We start from the raw sequence: 17,053 nt of genomic DNA on the forward strand, positions 1-17,053 counted from the left end.
CCGGCCTCGTGACGGTGGTGCTCGGGAGCTGAAGGGCAGGAGGGTTAGGAAGATACCAGAGGGCAGTACCGGGCCTTCCCACCTCAGCACAGGTGGGTCTTTCTCCACTCAGGCACCCCCCCAGAAAACTCCTACACATCCTGCAAAGCCCCACCGATGTCATCCCCTCTGAGAAGCCCCTGATTGCAACCATCTATGCACAGCCAGGCTGCACTAAAACCCCTTCTCGGCACACTGGCAGCTCCCTGGACGTTCGTTGTGTCCTGTGACATTGTGGCTGCTGCACACGACACGTTTCTCATCTCACAGCTCTGGGCTCAGAGTCCAACATGGGCCTCACTGGGTTAAAATCAAGGCACGGGCAGGGCTGGTCCCTCCTGGAGGCTCCAGGGGAGAATCTCTTTCCCGCCTTTCGCCTAGAGGTGCCCGTATCCCTCGGCTCGGGACCCTTCCTCCCCCTTCACAGACACAGCACAGCCTCTTCCAGTCTCTCTGACTCTCACCCTCCTGCCTCCTCTCGTGAGGATCCTGTGAGGTCACTGCGCCCCCCCCACCCCGGATCATCCGCGGTGGTGCTCTCATGACTCAGGGGGTCCTTCACTCAATCCCACCTGCAGAGTCCCTTTTTCCGTGTGTGGTGACACAGCCACAGCTCCCAGGGATTAGGACATGGATGTCTTTGAGGCCTTTGTTCTGCCAACCCCAGCACATCCCAGACGCTGGGTACCAAAGACGCCACTTGGATGGAAGGGGCTGGAGGCCGTGGCGCAGGGAGTTCACAAAGGGTGTTACTTCCTGGAACCCACTCTGTTCCCAGGACCGATCTCCTTCCCAGGACAGAGGCTCCCAGGCCCAGGCAGCCCTCGGATGTGGAGTGCCTGCCCCACCTCCATCCATAGCAGGTGCTGCTGCTGTGCATGGGCATACGTGGCCTGGTACGCCCACCCCTCTGGGCTCTGCAGCAGGGGCCGGCCCGTCCGGGCACACACATGGCCAAGGATGGACCTCGAGCCTGGGGTTCTCTGCTGTGGCCCGTGGGCTCCAGGTCACGTCATCAGAATGGCTAGAGGTCACCAGTATCATGTGTGACATCTCCAGGGCCACCCCACTCCAGCCCTGGTGTTGTTAGAAAGTCCCGGAAAACTACAGGCCCAGGGAGCTTCTCCCTGAGGGCTAGGGATCATTAGGGATGTTTTCATGTTAACAATGGAAAACAAAAAACAACAAAAAAAAACCAGGTATGGTGGCTCACGCCTGTAATCCCAGCACTTTGGGAGGCCGAGGAGGGCGGATTGCCTGAGCTCAGGAGTTCGAGACCAGCCTGGGCAACGTGGTGAAACCTGGTCTCTACTAAAATACAAAAGAAATTCGCTGGGTGTGGTGGCGGGTGCCTGTAATCCCAGCTACTCGGGAGGCTAAGGCAGGAGAATGCCGTGAACTCGGGAGGCGGAGGTTGCAGTGGGTTGAGATCGCGCCATTGCACTCCAGCACGGGCGACAGAGCGAGGCTCTGTCTGGAAAAAAAAAAAAAAAAACAAAAACCTAGCTAGGCCCAGTGGCTCACACCTGTAATCCCAGCACTTTGGGTGGCTGAGGTGTGTGGCTCACTTGAGGTCAGGAGTTCGATACCAGCCTGGCCAACGTGGTGAAACCCCATCTCTACTAAAAATACAAAAATTAGCCGGCTGTGGTGGCGCTCGTCTGAAATTCCAGCTAGTCGGGAGGCTGAGGCAGAAGAATCGCTTGAACCCACGTGGCGGAGGTCGCAGTGAGCCAAGATCGTGCCACTACACTCCAGCCTGGGTGCAGAGTGAGACTCTGTCTCAAAAATAAAGAAAAAAAGAAAAAAAGAAAAAAAACCCAATAGCAAATAATGGGATGAATGTAAGTTTTAGAGACTTGCCGCTGTGAAGAGCTAAGTCTAAGGGAGGGGTCTCAACTAGAGGGGACCGTGACCCCCTCCTAGGAGACACTGGGTGATGTCAGGGGACATTTGTGGTTGTTATGACTTGGGGGTGCTCCTGGCATGGAGTGGGTGGAGGCCAGGGATGCTGCTCAGTGCCCTGCAGTGCCCGGGATGGCCAGCGCGGTGGCTCACGCCTGTAGTTCCAGCACTTTAGGAGGGCAAAGCGGGTGGATCATTTGAGGTCAGGAGTTCAAGACCAGCCTGGGCAACATGGTGAAACCCCATCTGCACTAAAAATACAAAAAGTAGCTGGGGATGGTGGCGCCTGTCTGAAATTCCAGCTACTTGGGAGGCTGAGGCAGAAGAATCGCTTGAACCCAGGAGGCGGAGGTGGCAGTGAGCTGAGATCATGCCACTGCACTCCAGCCTGGGTGACAGAGCAAGACTCTGTCTCAAAAAACAAAACAAAACAAAACAAACAAACAGCGACAACCCCATCTCAAGAATAATCTGACCCTAATGTCAGAGATGCTGAGACCCAGAGACCCTGGTCGAAGGCATGTTCCAGCCAGGAGCGGCTTTCTCGTGAACTGTGCATGTTGTTTGCATTCCGACAGCTTCAAGTGACAAAGCTGGGCAGGCTGAGGCCACCAAAGGGTTTCCTGGGTCCCTGTTCCTGCCACACACCTTGAATCCTCAATGCCAAGGCAACTGCAGACCCGAGGGACCCCAGGGGGGACACTAGGTCTGGACATGAAGGTTTGGCAGCAAGCTGTCAGGACCCCCGGAGAGAACCCTGACTCCTGTGCCAACCCAACTGTGTCTGGCTCGACGCTCGACGCTCAAACACAGCAAACGGCAAGAAAGCAAGTCCAGGATGTATGTTTTGGCAAAAATGGCAGCCGTGGGGGTGGAGGTGGAGGAGGACATGGACGGAGGGCTTCAACAGGGCCGTGTTTTTTTTTTTCTTTTAGATGGAGTCTCACTCTGTCACCCAGGTTGGAGTGCAGTGGCGGATCTCGGCTCACTGCAACCTCCACCCCCTGGGTTCAAGCAATTCTCTGCCTCAGCCTCCTGAGTAGCTGAGATTACAGGCGCCTGCCACCGCACCCGGCTAATTTTTGTATTTTTAGTAGAGACGGGGTTTCACTATCTTGGCCAGGCTGGTCTTGAACTCCTGACTTTGTGATCCACGTGTCTCGGCCTCCCAAAGTGCTGGGATGACAGACGTGAGCCACCGCACTGGCCAGGGCTGTGTTTTCATCTGGAGGTTTGCACGGGGCCGGGGCATTGTAAGGCTAAGCATGGGAATTTCAGTCTCTCCCCCAGAACCCTCTGGAGAGACACCACTGCAGCTACCACCACTGCAGCTACCAGGCACCAGGCACCAGCTGACCAGGAGGGAGGAACCACAAGGCTGCTGTGTCTGGGGTCAGCCAGCAGGCCGGGGGTGAGGGCGGGGGTGACAGGGGAACCAGCACACTTGTTGTGCACAAAGTTCCTTGTGACAGTGAGTTCGTCTTGGCCTCTGTCCCAAGATGAGGTTTTGATGACACGCATGGAATTTCTAACAATGAAATGGAGTGTGTGGTTTTGCTCACGCTTACATCCCCTTTTCTTGTCTATCCAAATTCCATTACGCCTTTTCTTGCTAATGCAGAAACACGGCCAAGTCCTGGGCTGCCCCAGGAAGTGCCGAGGCCTCTTGCCGCTCTCAGTGGAAAAGGGAAACGTGGCTGCCTTGGGTCTGGGGTGCCCTGATTCTCAGAATCCCTGCAGGATGGGGAAAGAGTGTTTGGGTTGAGACTGGCTCACAGGAAGTGGGTAGAATGCAGGAGAAGGAGCGGCTGGGAGGCACTCTCTCATCCAGCCCCCGTGGCGACCCTCCTTGCTGGCTTATTTTGAGACGGAGTCTTGCTCTGTCGCCGAGGCTGGAGTGCAGTGGCGCAATCTCGGCTCACTGCAACCTCCGCCTCCCGGGTTCAAGCGATTCTCCTGCCTCAGCCTCCTGAGTAGCTAGTAGCTGGGATTACAGGCATCCAACACCAAGCCCGGCTAATTTTTTTATTTTTTGCTAGAGTCGCGGTTTCACCATGTTGTTCAGGCTGGCCTTGAACTCCTGACCTCAAGTGATCTCCGCCCACCTCAGCCTCCCAAAGTGCTGCGATTACAGGCAGGAGCCACCGCTCCCGGCCACCTCTGCTCACCTCCTCACCAAGCCCCAGCTTCTGTGACTGTCCCCCAGGGAGAGTGACCATGGACCTGCTGGGCTCTGAGGGGCTTGTGCAGATGAGCAGGTGGCCTGCACAGCCTGAGGGACCACCAGCTGCTCTGTGGCGAGTCTCGTGACTCCAATCCCGCTCTGCCTCTGGCCAGCCCCCGGGCCTTGCCACATCTTTTGGTTGCCGAGCCTCAGTTTCCCCACCTATAAAATGGGGACAATGAGCCCTGCTCCCCAGGGATCCTAGGAGAACTAAAGGAATTGGAGCAGTGGACCTGGCCTGCAGGGGGCATGGGAGAGATATCTGCTGAGTCGCTGAGTAGGGGGAGCTGAGGACCAGGGAGGCGTCAGTGGTGGGGATGGCCCGGCTGCTGGGAACAGGGCCAGGGGACTTAGCCAGGGCCCAACGAGAGCTGCCTGATGTCATTGCTGGAGCCTCTTGTCATCCCTCCCAGCAGATGCTGCAGCATAGGGACCTAATCCCCACGGCACGTGGCCACGTGGCTGGCAGCTTGAGCTTGCGGCCTGGAGACACCTGAGCCCTGCCCAGGCAGCTCCGTGCCACCTGCCGTCCAGCCACGCTGCCATCAGCCAGCACTTGTGTGTCCCAGAGGACTGGGCTCAGGGCGGGCTCCAGGGACCTCACCCTGGCCGTCTGACCTCCAGCAAAGGAGGTCTGGTCTCCCGGTCAGAAAACAGGAGAGAGGGCAGGGACTTCTCCACGGAGAATCTATTCATGGAGAAGGACGTAGAAGGATCCAGACCAGACACCACGGGCACGTGCGACCCCTCGGCCATCGGCCAGGTTTTAAATCATCACTGTCCTCGTCGTCATCCTGAGTGTCGTGTGTGGGGGCCGGGACTAGGGTGAGGCCATGCGGCACTCACCTTGGGGGCAAAATCTAGGGAACGCCAAAAAGCCCTGCCATGCTGATAAATTATATTTTCATACAATCTTTTATTATTTATATAAAAATATATTTAAAAGGATATGTATTTATTAATATATATTTATCTATTATCTATAATAGATAAATATGTATTTATAAATATATAAACAAATATATATAAATATATAAAAACATATATACATATTTATAAATAAAATATATATTAAAATATATATATATATACACACACACATATTTTGAGACAGAGTCTCGCTCTGGCCCCCAGGCTGGAGTGCAACGGCACGATCTCAGCTCACTGCAACCTCTGCCTCCCGGGCTCAAGTGAGTTTTCTGCCTCAGCCTCCCAAGTAGCTGGGATTACAGGCATGTGTCACCACGCCCGGCTAATTTTTTTTATTTTCAGTAGAGATGGGGTTTTGCCATGTTGGCCAGTCTGGTCTCGAGCTCCTGACCTCAGGCGATCCACCCACCTTGACCTCCCAAAGTGCTGGGATTACAGGCATGAGCCACGGCGCCTGACTGCTTGTGTGTTCACAGCTGCCCCCCAACGCTTGCGTTCCCGCCTGAGCTCCGCCTCCTGTCCCATCAGCAGTGGCATCAGATTCTCATAGAAGCGTGAACCCAATTGTGAACTGTGCATGTAAGGGATCTTGGTTGCACGCTCCTTATGAGAATCTAATGCCTAATGGCCTCGACTGGCCAACACGATGAAACCCCATCTCTACTAAAAAATACAAAAAATCCGCCGGAAATTGCTTGAACCCAGGAGGCGGAGTTTGCAGTAAGCTAAGATCATGCCACTGCACTCCAGACTGGGCAACAGAGAGAGACTCTGTCTCAAAACAAGCAAACAGAAATAATCTAATGCCTGATGATCTGTCACTGTCTCTCATCACCTCCAGATGGGACCATCTAGTTTTTATTTGTTTGTTTGTTATTGAGACAGAGTCTCGCTCTGTTGCCGAGGCTGGAGTACAATGGTGCGATCTCGGCTCACTACAACCTCCGCCTCCCGGGTTCAAGCGATTCTCCTACCTCAGCCTCCCAAGTAGCTGGGACTACAGGTGCCCACTACCACGCCTGGCTAATTTTTGTATTTTTAGTAGAGATGAGGGTTCATCATGTTGGTCAGGCTAGTCTCGAACTCCTGACCTCAAGTGATCCACCCGCCTCAGCCTCCCAAAGTGCTGGGGTTATAGGCGTGAGCCACCACACCCAGCCCAGGGACCATCTAGTTGCAGGAAACAAGCTCCGGGCTCCCAGTGATCCCACATTATGGTGAGTTGTGGAATTATTTGATTATATATTACAATGTCATAATAACAGAAACAAAGTGCACAAAAAAAGTAATGCATTTGAATCGTCCCAAACCATCCTCCCGGCTCCCCCCCGACCCCACCCACCTCCCCACTGTCTGTGGAAAAACTGTCTTCCACGAATCCACTCCCTGGGGCCAAAAAGGTTGAGGACTGCTGCCTTAAGGAACCAGAAAAGGAAGAACGAAGGCAGCCCCAAGCCAGCAGGAGGAAGGAAATTGTAAAGATCAGAGCAGCGATAAACGAGACAGAGATGAGAAAAACTGGCGAGTCGACGAAACCAAAAGTTGGTTCTTTGAAGAGAGCTAGGAGATTGACAGACCTCTAGCGGGGCTGACCAAAAGCAAAACCAAAAAAAAAAAAAAAAAAAAAGAGGAAATAAGATGCAGATAACTACACGCAGAAACGAAAGGAGGACATTACTACCAACTTTATGGAAATAAAAGGCATTATCAGAGAACACGGTAGCATTATGAACCAGTGTATGACACCCAATTAGGTAATCTACACGAAATGGACAAATTCCTAGAAAAACATGAATGAAACAGATCAGCGATGGTTTCAGGTTCAGCTCACATCTCTTAGATACTGACATGCCAGCATGGTGCTGAGCATATATATATATGTATATATGTAATACATATTTTATATGCAACATATATGTTATATATTATATGCCATATATTATATGTTATGTATTATATGCAATATATATATTTTATATGTACTACATCTCATATCACACATATGTACATATTACATGTAATATATCATATTACATACATGTACATATCACATGTAATATATCATATCACATACACGCACACATTACATGCAATATATCATATTACATACACGCACACATTACATTTAATAATCATATTACATACATGTACACATTACATGTAATATGTCATATTACACACATGTACACATTACATATAATATATCACATATATGCACACATTACACACAATATATTACATATATGCACATATTGCATGTAATATGTTACATCACATATATGTACATATGTGTAATATATTACATCACATACATGTACATATCATATATAATATATTACATACATGTGCATATTATATGTAATATTACATACACGTACATATTATATGTAATATTACATACATGTACACATTATATGTAATATTGCATACATGTGTGTATTGCATGTAATATATTGTATGTAATATATTATATGTAACATAATATATTACACATATGTATATATTATATGTATATATGTATACAAGTGGCGTGCACCTATAGTCCCAGCTACTCAGGAGGCTGAGGCAAAAGGATTGCTTGAACCCAGGAGTTCAAGATTGCAGTGAGCTATGATATAATAGTATATTATAGCAGTGAACTATAATATAATATTATATATAATATAAAATAGATATATATTTTTTTCTTTTCTTTAGAGACCTGGTCTCACTCAGTTGCCCAGCGTGGAGTCCCATGGTGCAATCACAATCACAGCTCACAGTAGCCTCCACCTCCTGGGCTCAAGTGATCCTTCTGCCTCAGCCTCCCAAAATGCTAGGATGACAGGCACGTGCCACCACACTGGGTATATTTTTTAAGAGACCGGGTCTCACTCTGTCACCTAGGCTGGAGTACAGTGGTGCAATCATAGCTCACTGCAACCTCGAACTCCTGGGTTCAAGCAATCCTCTTGCCTCAGCCTCCTGAGTAGCTGGGACTACAGGCGCACGCCACTGTGTATACATATATATAGGTATATGTGTGTATAAAATATATATGCTATATATATATATTTTTTTTTGAGACAGAGTCTCACTCTATTGCCCAGGCTGGTGTACGGTGGCATGATCTCAGCTCACTGCAACCTCCATCTCCCAGGTTCAAGCGATTCTCCTGCCTCAGCTTCCAGAGTAGCTGGGATTACAGGCACCTGCCACCATGCCCTGCTAATTTTTGTACTTTTGGTAGAGACGGGGTTTCGCTGTGTTGGTCAGCCTGGTCTCAAACACCTGACCTCAGGTGACCCACCTGCCTCAGCCTCCCAAAGTGCTGGGATTACAGGCGTGAGCCACTGCACCTGGCCATTTTTATATTTTTGTATCTATATGCTTGTTTAATCTTTGCAACCTTCCTGCAAAACGGAGAACGTCATCTCCACTGCAGACAGTTGACGGGAACCCACCCAAACGGGGCAGAGCTGGTAAAAGGGGATCTGGGATTTGAACTCAGGTTTCCTGGCTCTGAGCCCGGAGCTCTTTTATGGGATGACTCAACCTCCCAATGTGTCAGGCACACATAAAAGACTGGGGCTTGTTTGTTCCTTTTTCTAAAAAACAAGAGATTCCAACCTCATGAAGTAAGAGAAAATGCCACATACCTTTTTTAGTTTTCCCAGGAATCACGGCTTGCTGTACACCCTGTTTAAAAAAGGAGAGAGAAAGAGAAAAGCATGGTTACATATTTTTTACTTACAAGGAACTCACAGAGCTACCTCCAGCTTTTATCGGAGAACGATGTTGCTGTCCCCAAAAATGAGGCATGGGAATTCGAAACGGCCGTGCCCTCCGGAGAAAACGGGGGCAGAATCCACTTTATTCTTTACCACCGATCCGTGCGGAAAAGACCCGGACGCTTCTCTTGCTGGACAACAGGGCAAATTATCTTCCAGAAACTTGTGTTATTCCATTTCAGAACAAGGAAGCCCCAACCCCACAGTCAAAGTCCAGTCCATCAGACACACCAGTGCAAGAAAAACAAAATACCCAGGCACGGCGCCTTCCCATGGAATACTTCGGTGTTTTTCCATCTCTGATTTCTACTTTTATGTAAGCCACGTGCCGGGCAAAGGGAGAGGTGGAAAGTGGAAACTGGGGATAAACCAATTAACCCCGAATGGAGGAAGTATACGGGGGGCAGGAAGGCCGGGGGTCTCATGTGAGCCGCCCAGGGCCAGGAGGTCAATAGGAAGGAAAGAACGGCTCCAGGCCCCGGTGATTGGTCTCCGGGGGTCGGGGCGGTTGGGGCCTTTGGAGCTGCGGTTTTCCATGGAACGGAATCCTCTGTTCCAAGCCGGACCCGGCACAGAGCCAGGCCCCGTATCTGTCTTCGATGCAGAGTGCACGGATCGCGAGTGGGGGGCCCACGGGGACCACCTTCCGTGGTCTTTCCTGACTCCCACTAAGGTCTGGAGGGAGATCCAGGCAGCGATCTGCCCCCTCCAGCTTCGCGGCAGCCTCCTATTTCGTGGACAAGGAGGCCCGAGGCAGGCAAAGGCCCCTGCCTTGCTGAGCGTCTACACCGGCCGAGGTCATGGGGCCGGGACTTGGGCACAATGAACCCAGATGCCAGGTTCTGTGTCTCCCGGTTAGGCCACCACTGCTCTGCTGCTGAGCCGCCAGCCCCACCTGGAGAAGCCAGGAGCTGCACCACTGTCAGCTCTAGGGGAGGCCCCGTCCTGCCTAGCGGGGCTCACCCTGCAGTGGGCTTGCCCGGCGAGGTCAGCAGACGCCCCTGCACCGGGCCCAACCCAGGCCCAGCTTCCTGAGCTGCTCGAGGCCGGGCTGGGCCGGGTTCACGTGGCCAAGGCTGTTTCCCTCCTGCCCTGAAGGGCCCCTGTGGTCTCTGAAGCCGGCCAGGCCCCCCTTCCGTCACAAACATTTGCTATTTCCACAAACCAATGGGTTTTTTTCCACCGACACAAAGAAGAGCCACATGGCTGCTGCTCCTGGGCTGGAGTCCGGGCCACCCACACACGACACTTCCTCAGCAGCCCTGCGCCCCGGGGCTGCATTGGAGGCCAAGGAAGCTGAGGTCGGCGGGAAGCCTCTTCACCTGGCAGCCCAGCTGGGGAGGCCGAGTCCCGGCTTTCCCAGAGGCTCCCGGGTCTCAGCTGTCGGAAGGCGGTGACTGAGGTCACCTTCTCCTAAGCGAGGGTCTCTTCTCCCACCCAGCATTACGGACACCAGCGCCGGATTGTTCTCCGGGGCGGGAGCATCCTGGGCTCTGCAGGGTGCTGAGCTGCGTCCCTGGCATCCACCTGCTCCATGCCAGGAGCACCCCCAAGACGTGTTGGCCACAAATGTCCCCAGACACTGCCCAGGGTCCCCTGGGGGGCAGAATCACTCCATGTGAGATCCCTGACCTCTTTGTGACCTAGAGACATCCAGGGGGCTGCCTCCCCTCCCACCTCTACACACACACACACACACACGCACACACAGACACACGCACACTCACACACATATGCACGCACACATAGACACGCACACACGTGCACACAGAAACACTCAGACACACGCACACACATGCACACACGTACTACACACTCGCACATGCACACACAGGCGCGCACACACACGTGTACACATAAGACACGTGCACACACATTTGCATGCACAGACACATGCACACACAGACACACATGTGCACACACGTGCACACACATTTGCATGCACAGACACGTGCACACACAGACGTGCACATACACGCAGACACACATGTGCACACACAGACACGTGCACACACAGACACACACACGTGCACGCACACATGCACGCAGGAGCGAGAGCCTCCACCCAGTCCTGCACGTAAAGCAAGGTCCTGCTAGTAAACATGCACAGACTCAAGAAACAAGGGGCTGCAGGACTTTTCCTCCTCCTGCCCAAAGACACCTGCACTCACAAAAGACTCAGAGGCTCCGCCTGGCCGGGTCAGCCAATGGAGTTGTAGCACCGTTTCAGGACCGTGATAGAGAAAGACGGGAAGTTAGACTTCTGACCCGTCACAAACTCTGAGTAAGTGCGATGTGCCCAGGCCAGCCGGGTGTGACCTCAGCTCCTGATCCATAAAATCAGGACAGTGACCGAGGATGCTGGGGCCACCTCACCTGCAGCCCCGGGTCAGCCTCAGAACCCACAGGACTTTGACCCTGCCCCAGGCCATGGCCCTTGACCAGGGAACCACAGCTCCTTATTCTGATGGGGTGAGTCGGTGCATTTCTCTCTCAGGCTTACTTTTTTTCTCTTTGAGACAGAGTCTCACTCTGTCGCCCAGGCTGGAGTGCAGTAGCACGATCTTGGCTCACTGCAACCTCTGCCTCCTGGGTACAAGCGATTCTCCTGCCTCAGCCTCTCAAGTAGCTGGGACTACAGGCACGGGCCACCACGCCTGGGTAATTTTTTGTGTTTTTAGTAGAGAGGGGGTATCACCGTGTTAGCCAAGATGGCCTTGATCTCCTGACCTCGTGATCCGCCCACCTCGGCCTCCGAAAGTGCTGGGATTACAGGCGTGAACCCCCACACCCGGCCTCTCAGGCTTACTTTTAGGTGGCTGGAAATACTGCTTTTCATGAGCACACTGTATTATTTTCATCATCCTTGCCACCGATGGGCACCGTTTTTTTTGTTTTTGGTTTTTTTTTTTTTTTGAGATAGGGTCTGTTACCCAGGCTGGAGTGCAATGGCGTGATCACAGCTCACTGCAGCCTCAACCTCCTGGGCTCAAGCGATCCTCCCTCCTCAGCCTCCTGAGTAGCTGAGACTACAGCCACATGCCACCACACCCAGCTAATTTTTATTCCTGTAGAGATGGGGTTTTGCCATGTTGCCCCGGCTGGTCTCAAACTCCTAGGCCCAAGCGATCCTCCCACCTTGGCCTCCTAAAGTGCTGGATGACAGGTGTGTGCCACTGCACCTGGCCAGCAAAAATGGGTTTAAAGGCAGATGATCAAACCATGTTGCAGAACCTCAATTTTTAAAAATAAGACTGTGTGTGTAGATGTCTGGGGAAAGGATAAAGTGCTGGGATTGTGGATGATTTTCCTCTCCTTATGTGATTCTCAGATTCTGTAAAATGAAGTTATATAGCTTTCTTTCCTCTTCTTTCTTTCTCTTTTCTTTCTTCCTTCCTTCCTTTCTTTCTCTCTGTTTCTTTTTTCTTTCTTTCTTCTCTCTCTTTCCTTTTTATTATTTTTTTGAGACAGGTGTCATTTTGTCACCCAGGATGGAGTGCAATGGCGTGATCTCTGCTCACTGCAACCTCTGCCTCCTGGGCTCAAGCAATTCTCCTGCCTCAGACTTCCAAGTAGCTGGCATTACAGGCATGCACCACCACTCTTGGCTACTTTTTGTATTTTCAGTAGAGACGGGGTTTCACCAACATGGCCAGGCTGGTCTCAAACTCCTGACCTCATGTGATCCACCCACCTTGGCCCCCCCAAAGTGCTGGGATTATAAGCGTGAGCCATCGCGCCCAGCCAGTTATATTCCTTTCATAGTCACAAAGAATATATACACACACACACACACACACACACACATATATCCACAGTTGGAATCAACTTCTCATTATTTGTGGTAGTTCTGTTCTGTGAAGTCACCACAAAAACTGAGTTTGCGAACACAAATCATTGCTCCTAGAGAACATTTTTGCAGGGGTAGTTTCCTTTGAGTTTCAGGAAACTTTCCTTTATCTGATCAATACATGACCTGTTCTGTGCGTCTTTTTTTTTTTTTTTGGAGACAGGGTCTCGCTCTGTTGCCCAGGCTGGAGTGCAATGGTGCAATCTCAGCTCACTGCAGCCTCAGTCTCCTGGGCTCAAGTGATTCTACTGCCTTGGCCTCCAAAGTAGCTGGGATTACAGGCACCCACCACCATGTCCGGCTAATTTTTTTTTTCTCAAGATGGAGTTTGGCTCTTGTTGCCCAGGCTGGAGTACAATGGTGGATCTCGGCTCACTGCAACCTCCGCCTCCTAGGTTCAGGAGATTCTCCTGCCTCAGCCTCCCGAGTAGCTGGGATTACAGGCATGCACCGCCATGCCCAGCTAATTTTGCATTTTTAGTAGAGACAGGGTTTCTCCATGTTGGTCAGGCTGGTCTCGATCTCTTGACCTCGTGATCCGCCTGCCTCAGCCTCCCAAAGTGCTGGGATTACAGGCGTGAGCCACCGTGCCTGGCTCAAAGGTGTCTTCTTGAATGCCTATCGATGACGTGAGTGTTGAATAGGGCAGCTGCTCTCTCAGTCCTGCCTGAGCAAAGCTTTTCTCACCTACCAGTTCCTCCACGAGGCCCTGAGGGACACGAGAAGGGGCCTCAGCACGATGCCTGGGGCCACTGCAAACAGCAGAATCACCAAAAAGAGGACAAAAACGCAAACCCCGAGGCTCTCGCTAGACAGTAATGAGGGCGCGGTCCACCTAGGAGGGGAAACCGGGAGGCGGAGCGTGGCCTGGGCTCAGGGAACGCACGTCCATGACTCTAATTTCTGTCTCTCTCTGCGTGTCCAAGGATAAGAGGGAAAGTACCCCAGGCATTGATTTGGGGTTCACAAATACACACCATCAAGCCGGCGAATTCGCAAATACGGACTCCGTAAACGACAAAGGGGACTACAGTACAAACCCAGCCTGTCCCTCGCGCCCCCAGTGTGCTGAGGGCCTGGCCGTGGCAGGAAGGAAGGGACCGCCTCAGACCCCACATCACCCCATCCCCCAGGTCTGTCTCCCACTGGCCCCCAGGGTCGATTCTCAGGAGAGGAGGTCCGACCTGCTTTAGGGGGCCCAAGCAGGACCCCCGCACCTCCACATCTTATTTCTGTGTCCCACCCAGCCCTTCCCTTGAGGCAGTGATTCTCACCTGGGAGTGGCCCTGCTCCCAGGGGACCCTGGGTGGTGGCTGGGGACATTGTGGTTATCCAGACTTGGGGGTGCTCCTGGCATGGGGTAGGCAGACGCTGCGGTGCCCAGGACGGCCCTGCTCCAGAGAAGGATCCAGCCCCGATGTCCACAGGGCCCGGGGGGACCCTGAATTCATTATTTGGGAAAAAGCTGGGCGCGGTGGCTCACGCCTGTCATCCCAGCACTTTGGGAGGCCGAGGTGGGTGGATCACTTGATGTCAGGAGTTTGAGACCAGCCTGACCAACATGGGGAGACCCCGTCTCTACTAAAAATACAAAAATTAGCCAGGCGTGGTAGTGGGTGCCTGTAATCCCAGGTACTCAGGAGGCTGAGGCAGGAGAACTGCCTGAAACTGGGAGGCGGATGTTGCAGTGAGCCGAGATCGTACCATTGCACTCCAGCCTGGGCGACAGAAGGAGACTGTCTCAAAAAAAAAAAAAAAATTTTTTTTTGGGAAAACAGTTGAATGCAATTTCTGCTCACAGTAGGCATCAGAATAAGCTCCCGATGGGGCAGACGGTGTGTAAACCAGGGGGATCCCAGCTCCTGAGATTCACCTCCTCTCTCCCTCCCCACTCAAGGTGTGGATTGCGATGTGTGCAGCCTCCTGGGACCTCAGCAGGGCAGAGGATCATGGGACGCAGAGTCTCTTGGGGGTCCATGGAATCCCATAATCCAGGGGGGCTCAACCAGGATGATTCTGCTCCCAGGGGATGCTGGGCCATGTCTGGGGACATCTGTGGCTGTCACGACTGGGGGTGCTCCTGGAATGGAGTGGGTGGAGGCCAGGGACGCTGTTCAGCACCCTGCAGTGCCCAGGTCGGCCCCACCCCAGAGAATGACCCAGGCCCCAATATCCACGGTGCCCTGGGGAGACCCTGGTTAGGTCCTGTCACAGTTTTGGTGTCAGCACCACTGCCCTTCTGTGCCCAGGAGGGGCCCTGTCCTCCCCTTGTCCCTTCCTCTCTGCACCCTGGCCTGAGTCTTTGACCCTCCCAGCTCTTAGCACTCTTGGACACGCAATCCCCACAAGAGCCTCTCTCAGAAAGATAGAAATGACACTGGTTGGCCGGGCGCAGTGGCTCATTCCTGTAATCCCAGCACTTTGGGAGGCTGAGGCGGGTGGATCACCTGAAGTAGGAGTTCAAGACCAGTCTGCCCAACATGGTGAAACTCTGTCTCTACTAAAAAAAAAAAAAAAAAAAAAAAAAAAAAAGATTAGCCAGGCATGGCAGCAGGCGCCTGTGATCCCAGCTACTCGGGAGGCTGAGGCAGGAGAATCGCTTGAACCTGGGAGGCAGAGGTTGCAGTGAGCCGAGATTGCACCAATGCATTCCAGCAGCCTGGGTGACAAGAGCAAAACTCTGTCTTAAAAAAAAAAGAAATGACACTGGCTTCTTTCTCTTCTTTGCACTCTGAAAAGCACCTGAGAGCAAAGTGCTCAGCAGAGGCAGCTGCCCCGGGGTGACCCAAGAAACAGGAAACCCTGTTTCTGAGCTTCGCAGGCTCTTCTGGGAGACCAGCGGGTAATCCCCTTCCTCCGACATTTCTCTGAGAAGTCTCTCTGCGTTCTGCTTCTCAGAAAGAAACCAGGGTCCGGGGCAGGCATTCACGCCCTCCACCCACTCAGGGGTTTGCAGTAACACCCTTGGGATCTGCAGGTTCACACAGAGCCCGTGAGTCACCGCAGCCCCGGAGCTGCCGGGGTCCCCACCTGCTCAGCCCCAGGAACACACATCTACAGCGGGTTCCTTTTTCTTTTCTTTCTTTTTCTTTCTTTTTTTTTTGAGACAGAGTCTGGCTCTGTCGCCCAGGCTGGAGTGCAGTGGCGCGATCTCGGCTCACTGCAACCTCCGCCTCCCAGGTTCAAGTGATCCTCCTGCCTCAGCCTCCCAAAGTGCCGGGATGACAGGCGTGAGCCACCGCGCCCAGCTCCTTTTCCTTTTCTTTTAAATGATTAATACTCATGATTTCTGTTCAGCTGAAAGCTACACTCACTTTCAATATCTACAACAGGGCTTTTCCCCCTGGGCACTGTGGACACTGGGGCCAGATCCTTCTCCGGGGTGGGGTCATCCTGGGCACTGCAGGGTGCTGAGCAGCGTCCCTGCCCTCCACACACTCCATGCCAGCAGCAGCTGCCCCCAGACATTTACTGAGTGTACCCTGGTCGGGGGGGACAGAATCGCGCCCAGCGTACACTGGAATCTTAGGGGATTCCACAGACCCCCAAGAGACTCTGCGTCCATGATCCTCTGCCCTGCTGAGTTCCCAGAAGGCTGCACACATTGAAATCCACACTCTGAGTGGGGAGGGAGAGAGGATGTGAGTCCCAGGAGCTGCAGTCCCCCTGGTTTACACCATCGGCCCCATCGGGAGTTTATTCTGGTGTCCGGTGTGAGCAAGGGACAGATTCAATCTTTTTCTTTTTCTTTTTTTTTGTTTTTTGAGACAGAGTCTCGCTCTGTCGCTCAGGCTGGAGTGTAGTGGTGCGATCTCGGCTCACTGCAAGCTCCTCCTCCCGGGTTCACGCCATTCTCCTGCCTCAGCCTCCCGAGTAGCTGGGACTACAGGCGCCCGCCACCACACCCGGCTAATTTTTTTTTTTGTACTTTTAGTAAAGACGGGGTTTCACCGTGTTAGCCAGGATGGTCTCGATCTCCTGACCTCACGATCCACCTGCCTCAGGCTCCCAAAGTGCTGGGATTACAGGTGTGAGCCACCGCGTCCGGCCCAGTATTTTTCAAATAATGAACACAGGTCTCTCCCGTTCTGTACTCTGGACATTGGGGCTGGATCATTCTCTGGGGTGGGGCCGTCCTTGGCACTGTAGGCTGCTGAGCAGCATCCCTGGCCTCCACCCACTCCATGCCGGGAGCACCCCGTAGTCGTGACTACCAGAAATGTCCCCACATTCTACTCAGGATCCTAAGAGAACCACTCCCAAGCATTATTGAGGTCACACTTTTTTTTGTTTTTGTTTTGAGATAGGTTTCATTTCTGTTGCCCAGGCTGGAGT

At 52.6% G+C, this 17,053-nt stretch overlaps 1 protein-coding gene across 1 annotated transcript in view; it reads right to left on the reverse strand.

Annotated features, from left to right (window-relative positions):
- GNG7 (G protein subunit gamma 7) overlaps positions 1-17,053 on the reverse strand; it is a 197,447-nt gene that overhangs the window by 35,677 nt on the left and 144,717 nt on the right. Inside the window, exon 3 of the mRNA XM_001152049.6 lies at positions 8,737-8,776. The gene's annotated coding sequence lies outside the window, so the exon portion shown is untranslated. The remainder of the gene's footprint in view (positions 1-8,736; positions 8,777-17,053) is intronic.

Source organism: Pan troglodytes, chromosome 20 (assembly GCF_028858775.2).
Source record: "Pan troglodytes isolate AG18354 chromosome 20, NHGRI_mPanTro3-v2.0_pri, whole genome shotgun sequence".
Lineage (NCBI taxonomy): Eukaryota > Metazoa > Chordata > Mammalia > Primates > Hominidae > Pan > Pan troglodytes.